General features: G+C 39.5%; 1 protein-coding gene across 6 annotated transcripts in view; it reads left to right on the top strand.

Annotated features, from left to right (window-relative positions):
• The window catches only part of ACSL6 (acyl-CoA synthetase long chain family member 6), a 156992-nt gene that overhangs the window by 20683 nt on the left and 111631 nt on the right, over positions 1 to 24678 (top strand). The window contains exon 1 of one of the 6 annotated variants that reach the window (XM_043980187.1): positions 15486 to 15506. The exons of 4 other annotated variants lie outside the window; for them this stretch is intronic. The gene's annotated coding sequence lies outside the window, so the exon portion shown is untranslated. Of the gene's footprint in view, positions 1 to 15485; positions 15507 to 15559; positions 15723 to 24678 lie in introns of those variants that run through there. One more of the 6 variants, XM_043980186.1, reaches the window with a different exon arrangement.

Genomic DNA, 24678 nt, shown 5'->3' with positions numbered 1-24678 from the left:
GGTGGTGGGGTATTGTTCATCATAGAGGTGACCTCTATGGACAGTTTGGAGGGGTGTTGGGGGTGGAATTGGTGGCTGCCAGCATGAAGTGGAAAGAGGAGATAGATGTCTAGCTCCAACTGGAATAAAGCCTGTCTACAGTCATCTTCCTTCAGTCAGGACATGGTGAGAGCTACTAGGGATGAGTAGGTAATAACACCAGAGGGAATGAGAGTTGGGGGCCTTGAAAGGGAGACACAGAAGGGAAGAGAAGAGAGGGAGAATCCCCCTCCCCCAATGGACCTGGATCCCAGAACAGACTTGATTATGACCTGGCCCCTTTGATCCCCATCACCCCAGAGCTACCTACCTTCCCAAGGAAAAGCTGGGCCAGCACTATCTCTGTGGACATGGGACTGATACAGTAGAGGGGAGGGCCCTAGGGCACCTCTTGGAAGATCTATGCCAAAAGTTTCCATTTCCCAGCCACAGGATGATTGCACCTATGCCCTTTGCAGGGCAGCAGCTGGCATTGTCAGTGGCCTGGATGCCATGGTAGGAGCTCCTCATGTAGCACCTGTGGTGACTTCCCCTGGGACTGAGTTTGAGTGCTGTCCCCCTAACCCCATTTCCTCCATAAGCACTGTGGTTTTTATTGCACAGTTTTGTATCATGTAACGTGATTTTAAAGAACACATGTCACATGTTGAATTATAGCAGAACTGCCTGTGTACTATAGTATAGTATGAATAGAAAGACATCCTTCTTAAACTTGTCTTTTGATTTCAATGACAAGGTTGTCTCCTATTTCTTCTACATATTCAAATATTCCTTTGGCCCTTCTTCTTCCTGCCAGCTAATGTAGGTATTATCTAACCTTAGCATTTGTCTCTACTCTCCCTACAGTCTCTCCCCCAGTGACCCTGTACACAATTACGGCTTTGGTTGTCCCCTTTGATTAAATGACCACCAAATATAAGTCTCTGCTTCTGACCTCTCAGACCTCTGACTTTATGTCCCAGCAAACTCCCATTCAAACCCTTCTCTAGACTTTACCACCATGCCTCAGCTGCTTTCTAAGCCTGGAACTTCCCTTCACCACCGGAACCCTCTTCTGCTATTGGTGAACTCTTCTTGGTGCCTCCATTTTGGGGGAAGAGGCTAAGCAGGCCTTGCATCATTACCCTCACAATTCTGCTTATGATTCTCAGGATTTTGTCAAGATCTCCACCCCTACTCCACTTTTAATTTCCCTTTTATCTTATTGTCTTCCCTCACTAAAATGTAGGCCCCTTGAGGCACAGGGACTGTCTTTTTCTGATTGAATTTGTATCCTTGTTGCTTAGCACAATGTCTTGGACATAGTAAAGTCTTACTAATACTTGTTTACTAACTGATTGACCTATTTATTTGACGTAATTTATAAAAGTCCTTCTCTTGCAAATGACTTCCTTTTTCTATTATTCATTTCTGTCCATCAGAACTGTAACTAGAAATAATGTCCCAAGCAAGCAACATGAAATTAACTTTTGCAAGGCAAATTTATTTGTAAGTCAGCAGACCCAGCACATAAGGGGAAACACAGAAACCCCAAGATACTATGAGGCCATTTCTGAGAAGCTGCTCTGGAAAGAGAGGTGCTGGGCAACATCTGCTGGCTTTCTATTTTAACTAATTATTCTTGCTAACTAGATATGAAGCTCAGTTGTTTCTAATCTGCTGAAGGAGCACAAACCCTATCAGCATCCTCTAAATGTTGGACCACTGAGGGAAGGCTTGTCTCTCTGCCCAAGTTAAACTCTGCCATTTATAACAATAGCATCCTTTTAATCAGTGGTGACAAACTCAAGTAGGAATAGGAGCCACTAACCCATATACAAGGAGTCCTCTTGGCCACATATTGATGCAGTTTTAAAATATAATGTTATTTGTGTTTTAATGTATTTTTATTTTGTTAAATATTTCCCCAATCATATTTTAATCTGATTTCAGTAGCACTCTGGAATGTTGCCTTTGGCCTATGGCCTTTGATTCCTGTGTTCTTCATCACCAAGGCTCAAAAACTAAAATTATCTTTGGCTCTTTGTTCTACCGGACCTGTTCATTCAATCAGGAGCCAAGTCTTATTTCTTCTTTTGTATTGTCTTTGATTTTTATCCCTTCCTTCCCATTATTATGACTACCATCCTGTTCAGACCCTCACTATCTCTCCATTGAACTAGCTTCTGTCTGTCTTTGCCTCTCTCTTTCCCCTTCTCTCTCTCTCTCTCTCTCATTCAATGCACAATGCCAGAGTAATCTTATCAGTGTGAAAGTATAGAGGTAGGGGGCAGCTAGGTGGCACAGTGGATAAAGCACCGGCCCTGGATTCAGGAGTACCTGAGTTCAAATCCGGCCTCAGACACTCGACACTTACTAGCTGTGTGACCCTGGGCAAGTCACTAAACCCTCATTGCCCCAACAACAACAACAAAAAAAAGAAAGTATAGAGGTAGCTAGGTGGTATAGTGGATAGGGTGCTGCTATGTCTAGAGTAAGGAAAACTCATCTTCTTGGGTTCAAATCTGGCTTCAAATACATACTAGCTGTGTGACCCTTGGCAAGTCACTTAACCCTGTTTGCCTCAATTTCTTCATCTGTGAAATAAGCTGGAGAAGGGAATAGAAAACCACTCCAGTATCTCTGCCAAAAGGCAAATTGAGGCAAACCTCAAATGGCATTGAGTTGGACATGACTAAAAAACTGACTAAACAACAACAAAATGTATATGAATGACCAAATGCTCCTGTCTAAAAACAATTTCTTTATGTGCATTAGTCTCAGTTCAAACATCAGTCTGCCTGGGATAGGACCTGTGTCTTCCATTTTCCCCACAGCACTTCACACAAGGTTCATAGCAAATACGCAATTAAGTCTTAGTGGGTGCAAAAGAAATTGTAGAGCCTGGAAGACTCCAATGATTGATTGCATGATGAACTTTCTTCCCATGTCCTCAGGCAACCCAGATCTTTGTAGGTAACTGGACTCTTGTACCTGAAGTCAGAACATTGGCATCCCTGTGACAGCCGTGTCCACAAAGGAAGGAGGGCTCACATGGCATCTAAAGGAGTTGGCTTTGCTAGTGTAGAGATGTCCTGGCCAAAAGAGTAGGCAGCCCTTCTTGAATGTCATTTATATGGTGCCTGGCAAAGCCTTCCACCCAGGCATTAGTCATGGTTGTGTGCACAGAAAGTATTTGTTAGTGCCCATCTGCAGAAGGCCTTACTAGGCACTGTATAAACCATGTTCTATGCCCTGCCTCCCCACCTACCTTTTAAGAGCTTGGACAGATGTTATAAGCACAAGGCATATGAAGAACAAAGAGGAAGCAGAATCACAAGTTAGACTATTTCTTTAATATTTCAACAGTGTGATTTTTGTAGGATCACAGAATTCAGAGACCAATCTCCCAATTTTGTAGCCCACAATGTAACAAACCCTAGATTTGGAGTCTAGAGGACCTCATTTCCAATTCCAGCTCTGCCACATCACCTCTGTGATCATGGGCATGCTATTCCAATCATCTGGGATTCAGAGTTAATGTGGTAGAGCTGGGATTGGAAATGAGGTCCTCTAGACTCCAAATCTAGGGTTTGTTACATTGTGCCTCACTGCCTTATCTCTGATTTCATTAATTTTAGTGCTCTCTCCACTGACATAGATCATAATCCCTCTAGGCTTTAGTCTGAGTGAATAAATAAAGCATTTAGTAACAACTTACTATGTGTGAAATGCCTAGTACTAATACAGAAAAATAAGACAATTCTTAATCTTAAGGAACTCACATTCTAATGAGGAAAACAGCACATACAACCAGTATTAATGAGTCACTGTGATCAAAATAATGATGATGATAATAATAATAGCTAGCACTTATATAGTGCTTTACAATTACCTCATCTTATTCTCACAATAACCCTAGCAATATAAGTTCTATTATCATCTTTATCATATTCATTTTACAGATGAGGAAAATTGAGGCAGACAGAAGTTCAGGTGACTTGTGCAGGGTCACATGGCTAATATGTCTGAGGATGAATTTGAATTCAGGTTTTCCTTGTTCCCAAGAAGATTATACATCGAACCACCAAGCTACAGAAATTAATCATTCACTAGATCGGGGCTTCTTAAACTTTTTCCACTCATGACTCCTTTTCACTGGAGAAATTTTTTACGCAACCCTGGGTATATAGGTATATAAAACAGGTATACATAACCTTTTACTGTTGCCAAATTTTTCTTGACCCCAGCATTCAGTTATGTGACCCTGTATGACCCACAGTTTAAGAAGCTGGGCACTAGACAAACTTCTAAAGACAACCAGGTGGTCCCCTGGATAGAGTGCTAGGCCTGGAGTCAGAAAGACTCCTCTTCCTGAGTCAAATCTGGCCTCAGACACTTACTACCTATGTGACCCTGGACAAGTCACTTAACCCTCTTTGACTTAGTTTTTTCATCTGTAAAATGAGCTGGAGAGGGGAATGGCAAACCATTCTAATATCTCTGCCAAGAAAAACCCAAGTGGGGTCACAAAGAGTTGGACACAACTGAAATGATCGAACAACAAAAGGACAAACTTCTATTGGCTAACCTTTTAAAACCTAGCTAAGCTAATTCTTGGATAACAGACACAAAGTCCATTACTTTTCCAACTTTCCAGGACCTTCCACATGTGTGACTTTAAATAACTAAGGCAGGCTGCCAAAATATAGTGAAGCATTGGAGGACAGGCCATGGAGGTAAAAAAATAAATCGAAGAAATAAACTATATATATTTAATAGGATTTAGAGCTGAATCTTACATTAATAATCATATACTCCAAGTCCTTCATTGAACAAATGAGGAAACTGAGGCCCAATTTACAGAAGGTTTGTGAATCAGTCATTTATGATTTGGAACACATTCCCCATAGAAATTGTATACTAAATAAGGATGAAATTCCCACATAAGCCTCCTTAATTAAAATATTGTACATTTGCCACATATTTAAAAGCAGAAAAATTCAGTCACGTCCTATCTTTTACCTCTGGGAAGTATGCTACTCACTGTCTGTTCATGTAGATGGAATATTTTCAAGTCTATCAATTATTCATCAGGTATGTATTAAGTACCTAATATAAGCCAGGTACCATGATTGGAGCTGGAGATACAGACAAAAATAAAACAGGAATTCATATCTTATCAATGTTTTAAGTCAGGGCTTCTTAAACTTTTTTGACTCATGACCCCTTTTCACCCCAGGAATTTTTATACGACCTCAGGTTTATAGGCATGTAAAATAGGTGTATATAACCTTTTACTGTTACCAATTTTTTCGTCACCCCCACATTCATTTAATGACCCACAATTTAAGAAGCTAGGTTCCAAGTCATAACTAAGAAAATGAATGTTCATAATTTAGGGGGATTTCCACATACCATATAAGCAAAGAGAGAGAAACCTATTATGGGCAATCTTTCTACCAAATTCTAAAAATGATCCTTCACATGATCATATATTTATAGCTGAAAGGGACCTCAAAGGTCATCTAATTCAATCCCTTTATCTAACTAATAAGGAAACTGAGGCCTAGAAATGTGAAATGACCTGCCAAGGTCATGCAGAAAATAGGGGATGTAAACAGGTATCAACCCAGTTCTTGGGTTCATTATCCTAAGGTTTGTCATCTCTGGATCTCAGACAGCCAGTAAATTATAAAGAACATTCTCCAAACTAACAAACACACCCCAATTCCTAATACTTTTTTCTTTTCTTTTTTTTAAAGCAAATTACCCATTTTGCAAAAGACGCCCAAATATTAAAATAAATGAAATTGGCTCATTGTAATTCTTTAGGCATCAATATCTTCTCCACATTAGTAAGGAGAAGGAGCTGTCTGCTATGTTGTGGTAAACTACATTGTACTCCAACTTAAATGGAATAAAAACATTAGCATTTTGGAACCAGAAAAGTATCCCTGGAAATACGTAAATAATTGTCCAAAATATTAAGAAAATGTGGCTTGGGTGGGCTTTATAGTTTTCTTTGCCATTCCTAGTATTTCATAGGTCAGATTTGTTGAAACTCTGTTCTTCAGAATTTGGTTGACAGTGGATTTCTTTTGTGAGTATTTCACAAATGGAGATGGGCCCTAGATATTTTATGAAATTATTAAAATTCATATTTTTGTTAGGATTTTAACCTTTGTTTCTTAGGATTTTATTTCTGAATTTAGATCCTTCACCTTCTGTGATTAAATTGCAGTCTCACCTTCACTTTCCCATGATGCATTTCTTCTGAGAGTAATAAGGGAACGGACCCCAAAGCAAATGAAACAAATTGCTACTACTAGGCAGGAAATGTATTACATTTGTTTTATAATGACCTTGCTAAGTTGCAAGTTAACCAGGAAAGAATTTTATTGCTCCTCCACAATCTCGATTCCCAACCTTCCTAACTACCAGTTAGGAAGTTTATGAAGCACTTTTATACACACTATCATCTTATAACCTCACAAAAGCCCTGTAAATTAAGCAGGGTGGCTCTTCCCATTTCACAGGTGAGGGAACTGAGGATCAGAGACTTGCCTAAGCCTGCATAACTATTAGTGGAAGAGGAACTACTTGAATCCAGGTCCTCTGCTCTGTCCTCTTTCCACCCTTTACCCTTTGAATCCCTTTCTATCCTTTAAAACTCATCCCCAATGCCATCTCCTCCATGAAGTGTTCTTTGTTCCCCTCCCCAACCCCTTAACCTTTCAGTGGTGTCATCTTCAGGACTTCGAGGTCTGTCTCAGCACTTAAATCTATGACTATGAGATTTCATGACTTCAAGAAGTTTGAAAGCCCTTGTCTTAGGGAGGAGACTCTTTGGCTACACTGGGATCTTTCCTAAGCTTGAAAAAATGGTAATGTGAGAGTGATCCCTGGAATGAGGAAAGCAAAAGAAATCCGAAACAGTATCCAAAATCTGAGCCCATCAAAGATTAGGGCATCCACAGCCTCCTCCCATGTATCAATTTCCAAATGTCACCCATCTGTCATAACCCCCCTACAGTGTTGGCTTCGGCCGTGGAATGGGGGAGTTGCCACCTGGGGCTAAATTAACTTGATCCAGTTTATAGCCACTGGCTGCCCTTTTGAGAGAACATTTTCTCTTTTGGGGATCATAATATTATGGGGCTTCCCTATGACAGGGATTCCTGTAACATAAAAATAGTCATGAAATTGCTCTTGAAGTTATAAGAGCTAACATTTATGTAACACCTTATAGTTTGCAAAGTGTTATTTGAACCTCAGAGACCCCAGTGTAAGACTTTGATTTTTCTTTATTATATATCCTTTTGTTAGATTTCTCCCAGTGTTGTAGCTTGTCAAAGAACTTTTGAATCCTGGCTCTATCATCCAGTCTTTTAGCTATCCCCTCCAGCTGTGTATTATGTGAAAATTTTATAATTATGAAACGTATCACTTTATTCAACTCATTGAGAAGAACGTTAAAGAACTCAGGACCAACCAAGGGTTCCTGGGGCATTCCAGTTGGCCTTATACAGCTGACTGGGCCTAGTCATTCAACCATTTCTGGAATTCATCTAATTGTTCTATCTTTTAGCCCACATCTTTCCATCTTTTTAGCAAATTAACAGGAAAGAGTGTATCAGGTGCTTTAGAAAACACTCAGAAATCCAGTAAAAAGTAAGATAATTAAGAAATACTTGTGGGTTGATTGTTTTGCTAAAACCTAGATGCCTCAATTGCCTCAATCTACTAGGCAACTGTGAAAAAAAGGAAATAGGCTAGACCTAGCATGACCTATTCTTGATAAAGCAATGAAGTCTGACTTATGAGGCATTTCTGGGACATGCAGTTCATCTGACTGAACCACAGGAGCTGTGTGACTTTGTATCCATGGGGCTGTGGACTCCAAGTCCCTATGAGCCTGATGGAAATACAGCTAGAGGCCATTTCCTTTGGAGTTCTGTATCACTTTCCTATGATGAGTAAGGTCTGAGTAAATTATATTTTTCCTTGGTCAAACTTTCTAGCATCGCCTGACCTAAGATGGAAGCTGTTTCAGAATCTGCAGTCTTCCCATATAACGTGAAAGTGTCCTTGAGGATGCAAGAAAAAAGAAGTCAAAGACTCTCTGAGTTTGGGTTTTTTTTTTTAATAAAGAGGTAAACTGAGGTTTAGAGAAAGGAAATGAGTTATATGTCTATTAAGTGGCAGAGCCAGGTGGTTGTTGTTATTGTTATTTTTAGTCAGGTTCAATCTTCATGACCCTATTTGAACTCAAGAAGGTGAGTCTTTCTGACTCCAGACCCAGACTCCAGAGGAGGCCTTAGAAAGCAAAATACTACATGCATTTCCTCTTCCTAAGAAACTGAAAAAAAAAAAAAGAGGAAAAGGTGAATGAGAGAAATCCTGGGCTTAGACTGGCTGTTGCTTCGTGGTATAGTGCCTAGCTTCTTAAACTGTCGGTCATAACACTGAATGTGGGGATTGAAAAAGTTTAGCAACAGTATAAGGTTATATATACCTATATACCCGGGGTTGGGTCCCAAGTGGAAAAAGGTTAAGAAGTCCTGTTCTAGTGGATAGATCCTTAGAATGGAAGGCAAGAGACTAGGTTCTGGTCCAACATTGACATCCACTCACACTATGGAATTGAACAAATCCTTTTCCCTCTTTAGGCCTCAGTTGCCAGGGGTGGGGTTAGGGACTGAGGCACATATATATACAAAACAAATTGTATTTATCCAATCAATCAATAAACACTTATTAAGTGCCTACTATGTGCTAAGTTCTGTTTTTGTTTTTTTTGGGGGGGGGGGCGTTGCAAGGCAATGAGGGGTTCAGTGACTTGCCCAGGGTCACACAGCTAGTGTCAAGTATCTGAGGCCAGATTTGAACTCAGGTACTCCTGAATTCAGGGTTGGTGCTTTATCCACTGTGCCACCTACCTGCCCCTGGGCTAAGTTCTGGAGAGGCAAAAAGAGGCAAAAGCCAATCTTTGCCCTCAGGAAGCTTGCAATCTAATGCAACGGACTGGACTACAGATAGGGAGCTCCTTGTCACTGGAATTGTTCAAGTCAAGGCTGGATCTGTCAGAGATGTGGAAAAGATAGATGGATGTGTGATTCATATGCTAGAAAGGGATGAACTACATGGTCTCTTAAAGTCCCTTCCAGCTCCAACCATGTGCTTTTGTGAGGTCATAGACAAGGATGAGAAGCTTCCTAGTCTCTCTGAGCTCAAACTTTTCTAGCTCATTTCATTACTTGGCTTGAATTTTGGTGAGTGTCCTTGACTCTAGATGTCTGTGTCCTGTATCCAAATGGAGATGCAAAATTACATTCCAGAGTCAAACCTGGATGTTCCCTCTTGAGATGCATGTCTTCTAATTCCTTCCTCACCCAGAGAAATGCTGCCATATAACTATTCAGTCTCAACTAGAAGGGCCCTCAGAGGACATTTAGGGCAGTCTGCCTCCCAGTACATGAATCATCCATCTCTCTCTGCAGTCATCATCCATCCATCCTCTTTACAAAATCCCTGACAAATCAGCCTAGACTTGAATACCTCCATTGACAAGGAGCTCACCATCTCTAACTGTACAATTCCTGTTCAATTGTAGGAAAACGAGAAATTACTTTGTATTTTCTTATTATGCATTTTCACTTATGCATATCTTTACATGTTGCTTCCACACAATAGAAGCTCCTCTAAGCAAGGACTGTTTTGTTTTTTTTGTCCTTGTATTCCCAGTAAGTCAGTCAACTAGCATTAAGTGCCTCCTACAGGCCAGGTTCTGTGGCTCTTTCTGTATCTATAGCTGTAGTAATGTAGATTTGGATGATTTTAGTTTTGATCATTTTAAATTATGCCTATCATCTTCTTAATGTATCATTCTTGCAAGCCTGGTATAATTAAAACTTAATCATAGTCAGTCAGTAAGTATTCATAAAGTACCTACTATGTTCCAGATTCTTTACTAAGCCCCACCCCCCTCCCTGGGGCAATGAGAGTTAAGTGATTTGCCTAGGGTCACACAGCTAGTGTCAAGTGTCTGAGGCCGGATTTGAACTCAGGTCCTCCTGAATCCAGGACTGGTGCTTTATCCACTACCCCCCTTCTTTACTAAGTCTTAAAAATATAAAGAAAGACAAAAGACTGTCCCTGTTCTCAAGGAGCTCATAGTCTAATGGGGGAGACAACATGAAATCAACTATGTACAAATAAAAAATAAATGGAAAATAATCAATGTAGGGAAGCATGGGAATAAAGGGAGCTCAGGAAATACTTTTTATAGAAAGTTGTATTTTTTCTGGGATTTGAAGGAAGGCAGGAAAGGTGGGAGACAGAGATGAGGAGAGAGAACATTCCAGGCATGAGGGAGCAGCCAGTGAAGAAGCCCAAAATCTTATTTAAGAAACAGCAGAGAGATCAGGATCAGTGGAGTAAGTGAAGAAGAGTAAGATGTGAAAAGACTAGAAAGGTAGGGAATGGGTAAGGTGATGAAAGACTAAAATTCAAAGAGCACAGTGTCTGGCATAGAGTTGAAACTTAATAAAAATGCTTATTAAATGAAGTGAATGAATGAGAGCCCTAAGTGTTGCGAAGTTTTTCTTTATATAAGTCTAAAATCTGCCTCTGCAGCTTCCATCAACTCCTGGTGTGACACAAACTAGCTTCCTTTTCCTTAGGCTGTTATTGGAAGGGTTTATTTTAGGTATAGATATAGGCCAAAATGTTGTTATAATAATAATAAATAAAAATAATAATAAATGTATATAGTACTTATGTATCAGGCATTGTCCAAACCACTTTACAATTATCTCATTTGATCCTCACAATAATGCTAGGAGGTAAGTGCTATTATTATCCACATTTCACAGAAGAGAAAATTGAAGTTAAGTGACTTGTCCACGGTCACAGGGCTAGAAAGTGTTTGAGGCTGGATTTGAACGTGGGTTTTTCTGATTCCAGTCCTGAGTACTCTAACCACTGGACCACTTACCTGCCCTAGCATGGGGTGATGAATTGAGTGCTCTCTTAGAGCCAGGATCAAATTCTTCCCCTGGTGATTAACTGTAATGGGACCATGGGCAAGTTACTTAACCTCTATGAAGTTCAGTTTCTTCATTTATAAAATAGAGGTGATGATATTACCCATAGTACTTACCTCACAGGGTTGTAGTGAGGTCCAAATGGAATAATATATGTAAGAGGTTTTTTGCCAACCTCAGTGTTCTACATAAATGTCAGTTATTTAATTGGGATGGCTTTAATATTGGACCAAGGAGGGACAGCTAGGTGGCGCAGTGGATATAGCACCAGCCCTGGAGTCAGGAGTACCTGAGTTCAAATCCGGCCTCAGACATTTAACACTTACTAGCTGTGTGACCCTGGGCAAGTCACTTAATCCCAATTGCCTCACTAAAAAAAAAAAAATATTGGACCAAGGAGTGTACTGCTGATGGGAGCTCATCTAAAGGGGCAACATTCCTGTTGGATTGGGGATAGCTATTTCCTGGGGGCATTGTGGGTGCTCTTGATCTCCAGATGTGATGTCAGGTATTAATTTCTCCAGTCCTCCTCCTGGCCATTTTATTCTATGAACACTTAAAAGGGTTTTTTTTGTTTTGTTTTGTTTTGTTTTGTTTTTACAAAATAGTTTCCTCTATCAGATGGATAGAGAAATAAGAGTAGATTTTTGAAGGTCCAACATTGGGTTGGTGCTATAGCTGGGTTCAGCTTTTTGAACATAAATGGAAGTGCCAAACTTGAGTAAATCATTGAAATAATTTCACTAAAAGTTGTGTTTTTCTTGGTCATTTCATTTTGTGTCATTGAGGAGCAAGGAAAAAAACATTATAATCTCTTCCCCAATTTGTAATGTATTTTTACATAGTATCAAGATCGAAGGATATCCCATCTGGAACCCATTTACATGTAGTAAAAATGAATGTTTCCATGAATGACAACCAACCTTTGATTTCCTGAGTAAAGTGAAAATTCCCTATGGCTGACACAGATCTGCAACTTATCTTTAACTTATTGTTTCAAAAGAGTTGTCTGGGAAACTGTGATGTTAAATGACTTACCTGTTGTCACAGAGATAGAACGTACCAGAGGTAGGATTTCAATCCATGTCTTCCTTATTCCATGCTACCTTCTCTGTTGTTGAAAAATCAAAATTAGAGCCACTACCACTGAGTCCCTCCTCTCATCTAATTTGGCTTCTGAATTGTAGCCTGCTTTATATATACTCCCAGTAACTTTAAAGTGCACTCAAACATTTCCTTACTGCCTACTTCATGAAGAGCACTGTGTACTAGATCAGGGCTTCTTAAACTTTTTCCACTTGCAACCCCTTTTAGCCTGAGAAATTTTTATGCAACCCTCAGTATATAGATAAATAAAATAGGCATACATAACATTTTACTTTTGCCAAATTATTTGTAACCTCCACATTCAGTTATATGACCCCACAGAGAGTCGAGACCCGCAGGTTAAGAAGCTTTGCACTAGAGGTTGTTGTTCAGTGATCTGACTCTTTGTGACTCTGTGGACCATAGCACACTAATATTGTCCATGGGATTTTCTTGGCAAAGATAACAGAGTGGTTTGTAATTTCCTTCTCCAGTGGATGAATGCAAACAGAGGCTAAGTGACTTGCCCAAGGTTACAAAGCTAGGGGATATCTGAGACCATAATTGAACTCAGGTCTTCCTGACTTTAGGCCCAATGCTCTATCCACTGAGCCATCTAGTTTCACTAGAGAGACAGACAAAGAAGAATAAGATCTTCACCCTCCCTATCTTCAAGGAGCTCATAATCTAGTTGAAGAATGAGATAAACATGTACAAAATTAGATTGTTAGCTACTTGAGGACAAAAATTGTCTTTTGCCTGTTTTTGTATCCCCAGGACTTAGCATATCGAGTGGCACATAGTAGGTACTTAATAAATGTTTATTGATTGATTGACAAAAAATTAAATTACAATAAAGTATTTAAATAACATTTCAAAACATTAATGCAAGAGATTTCCCAAGGCAGTATACAATGTATTGCCAAACATATTGAGCAGGCAGACATCACACCAAGATCTCAGAATCAGTTATTATATTTCTAAACTGATGATTATCAGCTCTACAGATCTAACTCTAGTCTCCTGGGTTCCAGTCCTGCGTCAACAATTGCTTATTAGACATTTCAAACTAGATGGCCCATAGACTTCTCAAACTCAACATGTCCGAAACAACTGATTATCTTTTCCCCTAATTTCAGCCTTCTTTTGAACTTCCCAATTATGATCCAGGGCACCACCATCCTCCTCACCAGGTTTACAACCTCAGATTCTCACTCTCACTCACCCAATACATCCAATGAGTTGCCAAATTTTGCCATATCTACCTCCAAAGCATCTCTTAAATGTATCCCTTCCCTCCACTCACACAGCCTCCACCCCAGTTCAGGTTCTTATTACCTTTCACTTGAACTATTACGATTGCTTTACTTAAAAAACAATTTAAAAAATGAATTGCCTTATACATGAACATCCAGCCTCCAGTCTCTTTTCTGATCAATTCACATGATCACCAAAGTTATTTTCCTAAAATGTAAGTCTGATCATGTTTCATAGTCCCGCTACTCAATAAACTCCAATGACACTCAATTAATTTTAGGGTATAATAGAAATTCCTATGTTTATCATTTAAAATTCTTAATAAGCCCTCCTGTATTTTTCCAGTCTTCTTGCCCATTATTCTCCTCAATGTGTACTACAGTCAGGTCACACTGACCTAGTTACTGCTCCTTACACACACGCAGCTCTATCTCCAGTTGCCATGTCTTTGTGCTGACTGTCCCCCATGTCTGGAACACTTTAATCTACCCTTAGAATTCCTGGCTTCCTTAAAAATTCAGCTCAATTACCATCTTCTATAGGAGCCTTTCCTGGTTGTCCACCTTTCTTTATTCTCCCCCTCCCCCACTGCATTTATTAATGCTTTCTCCTCTAAGGTTACCTTCCATCTCTTCTATATGTATCTTATATGTATCTATTTACATACATAGAATATGTAAGCCCTTTAAGGCAGGACATTGAGGCTTAATTTCCCAGTCTCTTCCCTCACATCCTTCATTTACATGGCTCTAAAAACAAGACAAATAACACTTATCCCTGGAGACCCTTGGACAATAATCAGAAAATTAATAGACCATGGGGGTGTACAGCCCTTTTGACATTCACAAAGTATAAATTCACCATAGGAGGAATATTTATTTCCCTAAGGCCAAGAAATTAATGAATTCCCTCTTTAACACCATGTGGGTTAGAAAACTCTTCTATTCATTTAATTTAGTTTAAATATGTAAACATTTTTCAGGTTTCTTCTCTCCTCTCCCCCCCATCAAGTAAAGCATCTGATTCTTAACCTAAACAAATAGTCTCAGAGTTCTCTTAGGGTGGTAGGGCGAGAGAGGAGGGTGGGGAGAAGTGGGAAGGTCATGGCTGATCTCTCACTTGGCACCATGGTTTGCATCTTCATAGACTCCCAGCTACCTTGAAAAGTTATGGCAAAACTACAAGCTAGTAAAAAGTCATGAGGACTGAACCTCCTGCTTCATCACTCCCTTCCTGGTTAGGACCAAAGGGTTTGGGTTCAGATGCTCAGAATGGAGACATAAGTACATTTCAACCCTAAACCGAAGAATATCAAAATTACACCTGCCACTGATAGACTTTTCTCAAATTTAGAATGTTGGACTTAAGGGTGACTGGCCTTGTTAAAAGCTGAAGAATCTTGGGCCTCTCCTAACACATCAGCCTGATGCAGAATAATGGAGGAGGGCTTTGCTTCCTCTGGCCTAGAAACTAGGATGTCTCTAAGCATCTTACTCAGGTTGCATTTTATCATTCTCAAGGAGCAAATAAACTTTGTGTAGCTCAGTTACCTGTTCACCTTCATTAACTCTAAGAGCTTCTTGTTGTAATCTGCCTCCCCCTTGGCAATGTAGAAATCATCATGTCTCCTGTGCCCTGCTGGAGGAGCCAGGAAAGGTCTGTTAAAATTGCCTGATTGAACATTTTTGTACCCTTTTGTTTCTGCCAATAGTGAACTGTTATATTTCCAATCTGCTTCCTAAGTGAATGTGTTAAAATTATTTATCATTTAGCCCAGCAATGAAAGCATGCCCCTTGGAAAGAGCAGAGGAAAGAGAATGCCTAGCCCATCTGCTCAAGATAAGTCCAGCACAGCCAGGGTTACAGTCTTGGGCAGCATCAGTGAGGTCTCAAATGCAGGCTAAGCTCAAGTTAGCCAAGCTTAACTCCTTCCAACAGTTTGCAGATGGGGAAGGGGGCAGGGTCCTCTGCAGCCAACAATTCTTCAGCGAGAACTTTTCTGAGCCTAAATGTGCGCCAGATTTCCTCTCAACTCTGCACTGGTTGGATCACAGACAGAGGACACATTCTAAGGAGTATCCAGTGCATCTCAGAACAGTAAGTCTGTTGCAATTGCTTTGGATCTGCACAGAGGCACTCGCAGCAGCATCCAAAGGCCTTTCATTCGCAAAATGTGTTGAGGGCTTGTCCCCCTGCACAACAAGTGCAGCTCACTGGCTGCTCACGAGCCTTTATAAAGAGAAGAGTTGTGTCTGTCCAATAACAAATTTCAATGTCTCCTCTGCCCTGAGACATCTCAGAGACTCTGAAAAGGTAGGAGATGGTCTTCCTGTTTTCTGAAGAGTGTTGGCTGAGGGTCTTTTGTTTGAGAAACAGAAGTGGCTTTGTGTTGAATTAGAACGATATTCTTTAGAAAGCTGAGGTGTCATAGCCTCCCACAATGCAGTGTAGGTTTTAGCTTTTTAATGTGTTCCCATTGGATCCTAGGGATAATCTGAGGAACTTTGTTTTTTAAATTAAATGTTATTGATATCTTTTTATACAACTTTCATTTTTTAATATTTTCCTCCCCTATCCAGAGAGCCAATTCGTTGTGACAAACAGATAAAAGATTAAAGGGAAGGATAGAAGGAGTGAGGAACAGTCAAGCAAATGTACCCAGCACATTACCTGATTCTGACAGCATATGCAAAATTCAATACCTATGGTCCCTCATCTCTGCAAAGAAAGGACAGAGATAAATTTTTCTAAGGGACTTTTATATATGTAAATTGTTACTCCCTTAACATTCAGAATTCCTTCCTAGAATGTATACCTTTTCTCATGTACTTTCTAAGTGCAGATGGATGGTAATGGGCAATGCTGCAGTGTTTTGGATTGAGTTCTGTAAGAGTGTCTCTAACAGATAAGTGGAACAGTGAATAGAGTGCAGGGCCTGACATCAGGAAGACCTGAGTTCAAATCCAGTCTCAGACACTTCTTACCTGTGTGATTCTGAGCAAATCACTTAACCTTGTTTGCCTCAGCTTCCTCATCTGTAAAATGTGCTGGAGAAGGAAATGACAAACTACTTTTCTATCTTTGTCAAGAAAACTCCAGATGAGGTCATGAAGAGTCAGACATGACTGATTAAAAAAAAGTCACTAGCAGTAAAAGTTCTAAATAGTAGATACCAGGGTTTATAGTTAGAAGGCCCTTTCAATTTTCTCCTATTATTGGCTGCTGCTAGACTGAGGTTGTGAATTTATGACCAAGAATAAAGAAACCTAGTAAAAAGCTCTTAGGTTCTTGCCAATTCAAACTCTTAAAAAAGACTGGTAAATGTGGGCATCCCTTCTGTTCCTTCTCAACCTGTTTCTTTTTTCTTTCTTTTTTTTTTTTTTTGCAGGGCAATTGGGGTTAAGTGACTTGCCCAGGGTCACACAGCTAGTAAGTGTCAAGTGTCTGAGGCCAGATTTGAACTCAGGTCCTCCTGAATCCAGGGCCAGTACTCTATCCACTGCGCCACCTAGCTGCCCTCAACCTGTTTCTAAAGCAGATTTCAGTAAGCAAAGACCAGATCTAGGAAGTATCTTGCCTACCACGCTTTTTATTCGAAGCCTTGGAATGGCCTTGTAAAAGACAAGGGCTCTTAAAATTAGTGCTTGATAAACTAGGTTTTTACTTTATATGATTTTGCAATCTTACTTTAGCCAAATCTCTCCCCCAGCCTCCTGAATGGATAGAATTGTCAGGTTTAAAGGCCCTGGCTGCAGAAACTTAGGTACCTGATTTGAAAAGGATTGAGTAGTTTCTCAGTTCTGATTATTTCCTGATGTTACAGTGAACCTCCTAAAGCCATTAGACTATGGATACCTTGGAAGCTGGGACTAGCCATCCCTATTTATTATGCTAAGAAGCAGAACAATTAGTGATTTTTACCCTTTGATACATATGCTGGGTTGCCACTGTACCTGGAAAGGGCAATGAATGAGATCTGAAGTTAGGGAACTTGGGAAATGTCCAAAGTTAAGGGTCAGGAGGAAAAAGAGGAGCCAGTAAAAGTTGGCAAAGGAAATAAGAGATGAGAGTTAAGAGAAGAACCCAAGTCCCATACTAGTTCCCCCACTCTCTTTCAGTCAACTCTCATAGGTTCAGTTATCATTTCTATGTAGATGACTCTCAAATCTGTATATTTGGACCTAGGAATACTGGTTTCATGCTGCCAGCTGCCATCTAAATGTCACTATCCAAATGTCCCACTGGCATCTCAAATGCAACATGTGGAGCTACAGTATAGCTGAGCATCTTTCCTCATAAACCTCCCTCTAAATTTTCCTTTTTCTGCTGAGGATAGTATCTTCTCAGTCCCTCAGTTTGCTAACTTTAGAATAATCTTTAATTCTCCTTTCTTAATCCTATAAATATTCGGTTGCTAAATCTTGTTCATTTTACCTCTACTGCACCACTCACAGGACCATCACCCTAGTTCTTTTGTCCTCTATCATCTCTTTCCCAAACTACTGAAATAGCCGCCCAGTTGGTATGCCTCTTTCTAGTCCTTTGTCTCTCCAGTTTATCCCTCACATAACTACAAAAATAATCATCTTAAAACACAGATTTGACAATGTCATCCTGCTTTAAAAAAATCTCCTATGGCTCTTTTGCCCCTAAGATAAAACACAAATGTCTTAGCCTTGTGTATCAGGCCCTTCATAATCTGGCTCCAACCTCCTTTCTATTACTCCCCTTTACAAACTTAAAACATTTTAACCAAATTGGCTGTTCCCTGAACTCAATATTTTATCTCCTTTCTTGGTGTATTTGCATAAGCCATCCCTCATGCCTAGAATGAATTTCCCCCTCATCTCTGTCTCTCAGAGTCCATTTCTTCCTTCAAGTCTCAGTTCAGTTGCCTTCTCATCTATAACGGCTACACTTATTCCTTAGTTATTAATGTACTTTTCCTTCCCAAATTACCTTGACTTTACTGACCTTTGTCCTTGGTTGTATCCCCCCACTAGACTAGGTTATAAGATCCTTGAGTTAATGAACAAATGAAAAAGAATTTATTAAATGCTAAGTATAGGGCTAAAAACTAGAGATAAAATTTTTTAAAATTGAAACACTGCCTGATGGAAGGAAAGAAGGAAAGATGAAAGGATGGAAGGAAGGAAAGAATTAGGATAAATAAAGTTGGAGTTAGGAAGGAAGAAATTAGGGTTAGGAAAGTGGAGAGGGAGAAAGGAAGGAAGGAATTAGGGTTAGGCAAGAAGTGAGGGAAGAAGGAAGGATTTAGGGAAGGAAGGAAGGAAGGAAGAGAGGGAAAGAGGAAGGGAAATAATTTATTAAGGATTTATGAGTGCCAGGCACTGTGCAAAGTGCTGAAAATAACAAATACAAGCAAAAAGAAAGCCAGTTCCTGCCCTTGAGCAGATTATATTCCAATAGGGAGAATGGGGTGTCATGGGGAGAGAACACACAAAAGAAAGCTGAAAAAACAGAAGGGAGGATAGAAGTAGACCCACAGGGTATGGTGTCAAAGTACAGAAAATCAGAAGCAAAGCTAGGTGGGAGAATTGTTTGTCTCATGACTTACATTCCAGTGCTGTTTCCAATAAATCATGCTCACATCACTGTAAATAAGGCATATATTATCTAGAACTCAACTTTCTGAACAACTCTCTAATCTTATCCTTTTATAAATTATAAGTATGCTAAGACCCCTCTACACAAAAGTCCTATCATCCAAATGTAGATGTCTTTGGGTATAAAATAGTGCTCTTAAAGAACAGAGACATAGTCTATGACATTTAAAAATTTTACATCTCCCCTTCTCTCCCCCAAATACAGTATCTTCCATGCCTATTGCTTGATGTTTCCCCACTTCCACCCTGCCCTCAAAGATGGCTGAACTTAGCAATAAAGTCATATTGATCATATTTCAGTCAAGGCATTGAAAGATGAAAGTGACCATAAATTCGCACTGTATTTCTTTATATGGAGCCATTGGTTTCTGTGTCATCATTTCAGCAGAAAGACTGGAGGGAAACAGTTTGGGACTTAATTACAGGCTCTTTCAATGTGAATTCGGAAGAGCTGATCTAACAGTTGCCCCTTGCAGCCTACTTGTTTGCTAATTAGTGCTGCTTAAATTCAAATGACTTGATATAATTGAAGGGTTGTAACAGTCAGAACCCAGTCAGGGCCAGATTCCAGCATCCCCAAATCTCACAGTTGGAAAGGCATGAACAGAAGATGAAAGTATAAGGGTAGTCAATGGAATAGTAATACAAAAGCATAGTGCTGTCCTGTAAGAATTGAGCTCAGAGTCTAACATGCTCAGAATGAGCTGATGCAGGGGATAAATGCTGAGGACAGAAAAAGAGGTATTCTAACTACTCTGAGGAAAAGAGGAGGATCAAAGAAGGCATCTAACTTGGGAATAGATGATAACAGAGGAAAGAAAATGTCAAATCTACCCAGAACTTAATTTGCTTCTCTTTTCCCTGCCAAGAGTAAAGGCCTTTGGGCTACAAGAAACAATTAAAATGAATAATTTTGTGTTGCAACTCAAGGTAAGGAAGGAAATATTAATAAATGGCCTCCTTGACAAGTCCAAAATACCTGCCCCATAAAAATTATATGCCAGAATACTTAGAGAGCTGGTGGATGCTACAGCTTATTCATTCATCATCCATGAGTTTACTACTTACTAACTGTGTGACCTTGAACAAGTCTCATACTCTCTGGGCTTCAATTTTATCATCTGTAAAATGGGGGGGGGGTAGAACTAGATGACTCATAAGGTCCCTTCTACCTCTGAAACTATGAAGGAATCCCTTGAAGGGATCTCACAGATCATATAGTGCAGCCTCTACCTCAATAGGAATCTCCTCTGATACACAAAGTGGTTATTCGGCTTTTCTTTGAAGAATAAAAAGAAACATACTATGATGCCAAGCTCCCTAAAACAAAACAAAACAAAACCAATAACATGCTTATCCAAGGTCTTCAATACCACTGACATACAGAAAGTTCATTGCATAGTTCAAAATGAAGAGAAATTCCTTGGTGACATCCTTTTACTTCCTTATAACATTGTGTCAATTTCCAGAAACTTTGGAATATTATAGACTTCTTTAAGATACATAGTCACTCAAAGGAGTTTGGTATAACTAACCTTACAGGAAGAATCAAATGAATAAAGAATACTTATTGTCTAGACTACATGAGGTTAGATGTATGGCCTATAGTGCTTGCCCAATAGTTTATGTATCTTGAATAGACAGTTTAAATAGAGAATAAATTGGACCTAGAATAGAAAAGGAAGAGCAGAGCAAGTCAGATTACCTTTGGGAAAATGTGGAATTCTTTTTAATAACCCCAAGATTTTCTGAAAAAGAGATCCATCTTTTCAATATCAATATTCTTTGTGTTGTTTTATGCCTTCAACTCAAGGAATGCAGTATCTTATAAAAAAGTGAAATTGGGACTAATCCACAGTGTAATATGGGATATATATATATATATATATATATATATATACATATATATATATGTCATGAGCAGACTGTAAAATATTAAAGACAAAGAATTACAATGGAAAAACTATGTGAAAGATGTAAGAAATATGAGTGGAAAAGAAGGTAACCTGGGCATGTGGTAAGAGATAACTGATGCCTATGTATTCAATTCATATCTGTCTTCATTTCAAGAGGAAGGGAGGTCCTCACCCCTACCCCACAATGAATTGGATGGAAGCCCTGTAATAAATTTATAAGAGGGCATGGACAAGAGTAACACAGGATGGAAGGTATGAATGAATTGTATTATCAGTGGTAATAATCGCATTGATGAGACAACTGATCAGTTACAAGACATCCCATTCCACTTTTGGATCAACACACGGCTTCTTCTTGGAGAGCCAGCTTCTTTTGCTCACTATTTGTTTTGGTGGATACTTGGCTGTCATCTACATAAGCATCCTATCTATCTATCTATCTATCTATCTATCTATCTATCTATCTATCTATCTATCTATCTAATCTATCTATCTATCTAATCTATCTATATATTTGTAGGGCAATGGGGGTTAAGTGACTTGCCTAGGGTCACACAGCTAATAAGTGTCAAGTGTCTGAGGTTGAATTTGAACTCAGGTACCCCTGAATCCAGGGCCAGTGCTTTATCCACTGTGCCACCTAGTTGCCCCCAAGCATCCGTTATATTAACTCTATTCATTTCAGTCATTGTATTGTAACATAATAAATACAAGTTTATCGTAAACATTGCTGAACTCACTGGAACAATTTTTTTGAGACTTTTAAGAAAACTAAATAAATGAGATGCAAATTTCAGCTGTTTTTTGAGATGCCTTTGAGTGTATAATGAATCCCATGAAGTGATCAAAATATTCAAATTGGCACTGCATATTTCCATTGGACTAAAACCAATCACCATATTTTACATAATTATAATTTCAAATACTGCGAGTTTGAATACATATGACTACTTCATGGTATTCATTATTCATACTAAACAGGACCTAGTTGTAAGTTGTACCAGATGGGAACATATGTATTCAGAAATAAGTATAAGTAATTAGATGTGACTGGTAGCCACATAAAATTGTTAGAATGTATCTCTCTATCTCACTTTTCCCTTTAGCTAATATGTTAATATGATTCAAATGCCACCAAATTCTATCAAATGTCCCCCTTTTTTTAAAAAAAAAGCATCTACACATTATAAGTCAGAGAATTTGACTTTGATTTCAACCAAAATTCTAGAATGTTAATTATTACTGAGATGGTTTGTGAACATTTAGAAAAGGAAGTGGCCACAAAGAGTCATGGAGAACAGGTCTTGAGAAACAAAGTTTAGGGGATCAAAGGTAGATAGTAGTGTCCTAGGACACTGAGGAATCCACATTCCCCAAAACATTTCCACTGGGACTTAGAGATGCACCACTCAGCTAGGCCAAAGAAAAAATTACCTCTAGACTCCTATCCCCACCTAAATCAGGTATCCGCAGATAGACCTAAGGCCTTTGGAGATTCTATGCTAAAAAAGCTAGAATAATAGTAGTCCCAGCCCTTCCTGGCTAAATTCTAAAATACCCAACCAAGCATAGCCAAACCTAAGCCTTCCTTGAGGCTCAAGGCTACTTAGGAGTATTTTGGGGCCCATCTAGCATAGCACTCTCTGCCCAAGCCAGGTAGAGACCTAAGCCCAGCATAAACCTAGCTCTGGAGGGAACAGTCTTGGGACATCATGTGTGGTCCAGTATGGTCCAGTGCAGGAAGCAGATCCTGAGGCCTTCTTAGTCACAACAAAGCCATACCCCAGCCCTGGCCTTGCAGAGAGAGCAGTCACAAAGCATTCTGAACAGGGTCTTGTAGGCACCAGTGGCCCCAGCCAATTCAGGAGAAAAGCCCTAGGCAAATCTCTGATTAGTCCTATTAGTCCCTGAAGCCTATATTGGAAATCCAGCACAAGAATAACCCCTGAGACCAGAACCAATGAGGAAGGACACCAAGAAGAGCCCTGGAGTCTCTTTAAAGATGGGTCTAATCTGGCACACGACTCAGCATCTGTCAAGCTCTACCCAAATCATTCAATTGCAGAACTTCATTAAAGCACAATTCCCTTCCTTCCCACCCCATGAAAAAACAGAGGCAAACTCTGACCATCATGAGGAAATAGCATGGTTTGAGGGACTCCCAGGGAACAAACCCTGGAATAAACCCCAAGAGAACAGAGACCCTACAGATCTAAGGATTATCTGACTGAAAATTATAATCAGAAAAAAAGTCTGGATACCATCTTTCAGGAATTCATAAGTGAAAATTGTTTGAAACATGCAGAAGGCAAGATAAAAAGAGAAAGAATTCAACAGCCAGACACATTATGGTACATGCTTGTAATCCCTGAGGCCAGAGAGACTGAGGCCATCAGATTTCTTGATCTTGGGAGTTCTGAGCTGCAGTGGGTGCATCTAACCTTGTGGGGGGGGAGGTGGTGGAGGTTGGCATCAGGTTTCCTAAGGGGGAGGAAGAGGTGAACTAGCTTACATTCAAAACATCTGGGAAAGACTATGCTAATCAGTAATGGTATCTGACCCTGCCAGAGTGAAAGATGGTGACTCAGTCTTTAAAATCATCATCACCAGCAGCAGCAGCAGCATCAACATCACCCACTGGTCACATCTAGAAAGAAACTACAAAATGAGAATTCCCAGGAACATCACAGCCAAAATCCAGAACTTCCAGATGGAATAAAAATTACTACAAGCAGCCAAAAAAAAAAAAAGAATTCAAATACCAAAGAACCACAATAAGTATTACACAAAGCCTAATAGCTGTCACATAAAGGAAAGGAGAATATGGAATATGTTATTCTTGAGAGACAAGAGATGAAGGTAGGGGCAGCTAGGTGGCACAGTGGATAGAGCACCGGCCCTGGAGTCAGGAGGACCTGAGTTCAAACCCAGCCTCAGACACTTAACACTTACTAGCTGTGTGACCCTGGGCAAGTCACTTAACCCCAATTGCCTTACTAAAAGAAAGAGAGAGAGAGAGAGAGAGAGAGAGAGAGAGATGAAGGTTGACAAGAAAGGATAACCTTTTCAACAAAAGTAAGTCTAATACCATGGGGGGAAGAAAAGAGCAAGAAGAGAAGATTTTAAAGCATTGTGATTTAGAAAAAAAGACCAGAACTGAGTAGGTATTTGGAAACGTAATGCTGAAACCAAGAGAAAGATAGAATGGTAAACTTACTCATTTAATTGAAAAGGATGTATTATTCACATGTTACCAGGGAGATAAGAAGCAAATGTCTTCTCATAATCCAAATATCCTTAAGGTTCACAAAGAATATTTAAAATGATAGTGCATCTTTGGGTAATTACTTTTTGTTTTAATGGCTTAGGAGAAGATAAAAATAGAAGAGACAAAACTATGCTTTAGATGAATGGAGGAAGTAGGGGAGAGAAATCATGGTTGTATAAGAGAGGTGTATAAGATGAATAGTATATAGCCATGGAAGAAATGGTGGGGGGATAGACATCCCATGAATCTTAACTTTAATTTAAATGAGTTAAAGGTAGATTGAATACAATTTTACACACATATACAAACACAAATAGTAATATAGAACTATATTAGATTCAAAAATGAAAATAGGAGGGGATAGGGACAAGGGAGGAATGAGATGGGTCTAAGAGGGAGGGCACATTAGGTAAAAGAATAGTTGTAAGCAAAACAACCTCAAATGTTACAGGTAGATG

Source organism: Dromiciops gliroides, chromosome 2 (assembly GCF_019393635.1).
Source record: "Dromiciops gliroides isolate mDroGli1 chromosome 2, mDroGli1.pri, whole genome shotgun sequence".
Classification (NCBI taxonomy): domain Eukaryota; kingdom Metazoa; phylum Chordata; class Mammalia; order Microbiotheria; family Microbiotheriidae; genus Dromiciops; species Dromiciops gliroides.
The sequence above is the reverse complement of the archived record's forward strand: the minus strand, read 5'-3'. Positions and strand labels throughout refer to the sequence as shown.